Source organism: Rhipicephalus microplus, chromosome 7 (genome assembly GCF_043290135.1).
Source record: "Rhipicephalus microplus isolate Deutch F79 chromosome 7, USDA_Rmic, whole genome shotgun sequence".
Lineage (NCBI taxonomy): Eukaryota > Metazoa > Arthropoda > Arachnida > Ixodida > Ixodidae > Rhipicephalus > Rhipicephalus microplus.
The window spans coordinates 42,822,858-42,829,059 of NC_134706.1; positions in this window are offsets into that span (position 1 = coordinate 42,822,858).

The following is a 6,202-nucleotide window of genomic DNA, read 5'->3' on the forward strand; positions in this document are numbered from 1 at the left end:
AATATAGCTATAATATTACGACACCTACTACGGAATCAAGCAAAGATTTCCGCTGCAGCATACGTTTGTGAACAAATTTAGGATAAAACATATGGGCGTGTTTGTAACTTGACACTTTCGGGACCATTTCTCTTTGGTAATTAGAAAAGGAGTATCTTGATTTGCATACATTTTGTAATGCATCAATATAACTTGGTTTATGCGTACCATAACGTTGTGTTTTACTGAACAGTGGCGTCAATTTTCATTGCGCAGTTCGTCAGTGTAAACTGAAAAGTCCTAAAATGATGCATTGCACAGTACTTAAAATCTATAGGTCGTTTTGCTAGTCTTTGCGTCTGAAACTCGAACGGATTGGAGGCACACCTGAAGCCTCTGTTGGGGCATTTCGCCGCTTCTGCTCATCCCTTTCATGTCCCGTTCAGACGACACGCTAAGTGGCACCACCTTCCACCATGCACCTGGCCTCGTGGTGGTGCTGTACCCCATCTCAGAGCCGCGAGATTCAGCGTGAACTGAGAAGTGTGCGTGCTCAAATCTTTCTCTTCTAAATTGGCACATGGTAAGCACGTGTTTCCTTCTTGTCTGACGTTGCTATTGGATATGGCCGGAATGTAGCACACCTAGGTACCTCAGCCGACGAGTTCGCCGTCATCTTGGTTCTTGTTTCGTATGACAAACCACAGAGTGGTGTGTATAGCTCATGAGTGGTTGTACTACGTTGAGCCGCACAAGTTTGATATGAATAGTGTAACGTTCCAAGAGCCGCACTTGTTGGAGACCCACGCGTACGCATAATTGCCTTAGCTCTCCCGACTAATCCCAGTATATATAGTTCTCGCGAGAGTGCAGAGCATGGCCGCAAAAGACGCTTTTGCTGAGTGGTGCGTTAAAGCTCGCCATTTTAAGCTACGACGTGCTTGCTCTTGCCCATTTTGTGTACCACCCGTGTGCGGCAATCCACTTTTTAGGGGCGAAGCTCCTTATAGCGGCACCCGTTCGTCCCTCGTAGTATTAGTAGTAGTCGTAGTGTGTAACCAGTCTTACATTTTGACCTCCAAGGTGGTGCTGGTGGGAGATTTCTTCGGTGCGTTGTTGAACAATGAAAAATTCGCAGCGTGCGCATTAACTAAAAGCCGAATTCTCCTGTCTCTCATTCCCCTTTAGCAGCCATTGGCATGTACATGGAGCACTATCTGACAAGAGAGGGTTGCTATGTTATACTCGCTGGGCGTAACCTCCTTGGTTTTAGAAATGTTTAGCGAGCGTTGGGCTGCAGTGCCATGAATACAGTGAACTAGTATATACCATCAACTCGAGGTGGTTAAAGGTGGGAAGTAGGCACGAAGCGCAAGCCGTAAGAAAGTGTGCGTGGGCCTCCTCTCACTCAGTCCTTGGAATGTTCCCTGGATAGTGATGCTTCTATATGAGGAATATATGATGGAAAGGTGCAAGATGGTGGTACTTGGAGTGTTGAATAGATGGATGAACGGACACACAGACAGATGCATGGACGGACGCATGAATGGCTGCACGGAAGGATTGACGCATGGACGGACGCAGGAGCGGATGCACGGATGAAAGCAGGGAAGGACGCACAAATGAATGTGCGGACGTACGAACAGACGCACGCACGGACGGGCGGATGGACGCACGGGCGGCCACACAGACGCACGCATGGATGGACGGAAGCAAGAACGAATGGACGGACGGATGCTTCGCCTCACTATCCACCATTCACTCCGTGGATATGCTGCCATTTTTTCCCCAATGTTCAGGAATCTGAATTAGTGCTTCGCCTCAGGGCAGCCCCCAACAGCAAATAAAGCATTCGTCGTGTTGTTAGAAACAATGGTGTGTATTTTGTTCGAGTCCTTTGTCAGTTAAGCGGTGGTCGAGCGGTGCGCTACGCGTGAGCAGGCGACGGCCCACATGACCATGCGTCTCGCCAAGCTTGAACACACGTGGGTCTCGCCTCCGGTGACTACTGAAGCTACGACAGCTATCCAAGAATCTCAATGAAATTTTGCACTGTGGCCGCACAAAACGTTGCTCCTCATCGTTGAGATAAAAGCTCGAAATAGCAAAGTTGTCTAGTTACCAATGACGCCAAGTGACGAATCAGTCAAGTAACACAACTGGCATAGTTACTATTGACACAGCATAACCTCAGCATAACGTCTTTGATTATTTACTACGCGATTAAACGCTCCTGTTCAGCCTATTTTCTCACACTTACGCGTTGTCTCCTCGTGGAGCTGAAAAATAAACATTTTAAAATAAAATTAGTGCATATTTCAGTGTTATTAATCATTGCGGTACCTTTACGTGCCAAAACTACGCACGATAAGCTTATGAAGTAGGCCATAGTGTCTCACTTCGGATTACATTTCGATCACATGTGGTCCTTTAACGTGCACTCAAATTTACATCCTAGGTTGCTCTTTTTCGGATTTCGCTCTCAATTAATTGCGACTTCCTTTGTCCGAAAACTTGGTGTCCTACATGCTGTGTTACCATGGTGGTTCCGATTGCAAACTTAATCATATACATCTAGAAGAAGTGGTGCTATAGTTTTCATTAACTTCTCATCAGTACACATTTATTTCAAACAGTATTGCGCAAAATTCGACTACGAACGCTTTATTGCCATATGCAGGACGGGAAAGCGGTTTCGCGTTCATCGTAGTTGCTAACAGATTATCAGCTGCGCTACAACCGACTAAGTAGAAAGAGAAGACTTCAATAATTTAGTCGTCTTAGTGAAATGCCGCAAAGGCTACGGTACTTTTTTAAACCTTATATTCAGCTACGCGATACAGCATATTTCACTTTCAATTCACAAAGTTTTTTAGGTGAAAGTGAAACACTGGTTCTTACAGCATCGTTATGCCTGGAAGAAAGTTCTCAGCTATGAAGTGGAATCAGCCAGCCCGAGATAATATTCCCTATCTCCTAATTCCGGAGATGGGCTACATAAAAACTGATGAAAAAATGTGAGGACAGATGATATATTTAATAAGTTAGCAGATATCGATTGAAAGCAACTCCCAAGAGCGTCAATAACTCTAGTGAGGTGCACTTGGCCTTTTATGAACATGAGAGCCTATTGAGCGTAATTTCGAGCATCACTAATTATTAGAATGAGTGACCAGAAAAGCAGGTCAATATACCTTCATTCTTGGCAGGGAATGCAGCTTCGGTAGGCATGAAGGCAGCAGGAACAAAAGCAGGAGCAATGGTAGGTTGTGGAAGTGTTGGCGCTGAGCAGTAGTAGTCCGGATGGTATGGAGGGTAGAAGTACATTGGCCACAACGGTGCCGATGGCGGGTAATCGCGGTAGGCTGTCTGGTCTGCACGCGGCGAATGAGTGTTATACTAAAAAAAAAAAAGGCTTTTAAGAATGTAGACATTCCACATACGCATCCACCACGGCAAACTTCACGCACCACGAGCAGCACAAAAAATACACGAGACTAAAAAAATTTACGATGCACAAGTTCTCTAAATTCTTTGAAGTTCTGCGTGTTGTCTGCGCTAGTCATCATAAATATATTGAGCATATTCGCGCATGCCAAATGTGAAACCAAATGCCAAAATGCAAATCTTGAACTTATATTTGCACTCATAACAAAATAACCACAAGGGATGCGTGAAATGCAATAGCACAGGCACAGTGCCAGCAGGAAGATCCACCTTTCTGGAGGCTTTTTTTTAACACTCTAGAAGAAATAACTACGAGTACACTTGCATCGTATACTCACAGCATTGTAATTCGGGAAGTAGGTAAGTGTGCACTATTTCTGAGGTATTCATAATTTTTAATAGAATTGTTCTTCTGCTACACACCTGTAAGGCATTGTGTGCACTTTGCTTGTGCTACGGCTGACGAAAATGAAGGATCATGCTTGAGCTTTTTGCAGTAGGTTGGATGCATTTAATGACCCACTCGTTATGCAGTTCACATTGCCTGACGTGATATAGTAACTTTACTCTTCTGAACCAGTCTATTAAACACATGTTCACGTGATTCCTTACCTGACGTGAATCCTACAAGTAAGATCGGTCTAAACGCTTCTGCAAAAAGCAACTGTTTGCTGTTCAAGCATACTTCATATTTATTTTATTTCGAAGGACTAAAAACGTTGTGAAATTGGTCTATCCAGTGATAAAGGCTAAAGCACTTGCTTCTACTCTTTTGAAATTTTCAACACATGCCTCTTCCACCTGTGGACAGCACACAGTTATGACTTAGTCACGCAAACGCTACCGCACTGTATTATAAAATACAGCAGTGAACGTATGCAATTACCTTAACGAAACTCTTTTAGCCACCGCTATCACGCTGACGCTCAAGTAAAATTGTCTTATACTGATATGTCTTGTATTGCAACAACATAGGTGTCTTTCAGCAAAGGTTCGCTAAGCACGTTCGGAAGGTTTCACTTATCAAAGAACTCAGTAGCTAGGATGAAGGGTGTACTAGTACAGGAGGAAAGGCTATCTAAGCAAACAGACCGGGCAACGGTTTGTTCTGATCGAAGGGACCTGAAAGGAGAGAATATAAAAGAACCTTCATTACAGACAATTTTTCAGTGAATAGTCGACAAACTACCACTTTTTTGTTATTTCTTATTTTAAGTTGAAATTGTGTATTCAAAACTGCAATGTGAGTGAAAGAAAAATTCGGAAAACTTTGCATGCAGCAGAAAATTGGGATCGCTAGAAAATTGAAAGCACAAAGCAACGTCAACAAACAATTATCAGATTCATATTAGAAGCCTGCTTAGAGGCTTTCATATATATAAATCCATAAAAAGCACGTTGTTTGAATACTTACGCAAAGATGCTTGGTAGAGCTCACTGAAAAGAGCTGCGTAGAAATAATTTTTTTGCACAAAATGAGAATATCGGAAAGAAGAGGAAAACTCTATCGTTCAGTTTATACACAAGGTCATCGATTTTTTGAAGTCAGGACGTAATGCTGCATTTTGTGAAGCCTTGTTCAGAGGAAAACACGCCGGATATATTGATTTCTTCGTACTTACTATTCTTTTGCAATTGATAATTTCTCAGCCTAATACCTCGAGAATGACATGCTAACGCAGCATTTGCGTAACTATAAATTCTATAGTAATATAAGAGCTTGATCTTAGCCTGCTTGATAAACGTAAACTGGGAGCCTTCCGGCGGGAAAGGTTCTGTCTATGTCTTTTGTTAGGTCTTACATTTACACCGAAAGTTTACAACAATGCATCTCATGTAAGAGTTCAGTGCAAAATTACGCGAAGATAGTGGGTTAATCTGCATGAGAAACATTTCATAATGGTCTTTATATATCGCTTATATGGCAATCTGAATTTACAAATATAGGAGTGTGTTTAGAAAGAGTGGTTAACGATTTAGAGTACTAGGTACTCTACTATGGGAGAGAATGAAGCCGTCCCCCCCCCCCCCCCGGGGGGGGTAGCTTAGAAAAAATGTTTAATGATTTCGAGTACTTGAAACTCAACTATGGGAGAGCTGTAAGCCGTCCCTACATAATAAAGAACCCATGAAGATGGGGATCAAGCTCTAAGGTTGAATACACAAGCGATAAGATGGCACACACAGCATGCACACAAATGCCGTTTTGTATATTTCTCCTTTCCGGTTTACGAGCTAAGCAACGACACAGATTGCTCGCCTCTCCTTCGACAACATTTTCAGATGAGCGATTTAAGGCAAGCCAAGAAAGTTCGTTTATGTCTTACGATCGTTAGGAAATTAATAGTTTGTTATCCATCTGCTAAAAAACGACGGCTGAAGTTCAGCTTCGCGCTATGTCACTCCAGCACCAGGATACAAATTGATAGTGCACTGCTTTTTAAAATTCCATTTTTTGTGAGTAAAACGGATGATATGTGATCCAAAACAAGGCTATGTTAAGCGGGAGGTCCTGAGAAACATGGCTGTTGTTTTTCTGGCAGCTGAATGTAATGCTGTATTGAGAGTGAAACAGCTGCGCCTACTCACCCATTTCGTTGTATTCGTTCTTCATGAAGTTAAAGTCGATGACAATCTGAAAGTACTTGAAGCATGACGCATACCCACTGTTGTGGATGAGCTGCGAAAAGGCTGTTTGTCAGAGCGTAAATGTATAATTTTAAAAACAAAATATTTTACAGAAAAGTGAAAAAATGTACACAGAAAGCATTGCACA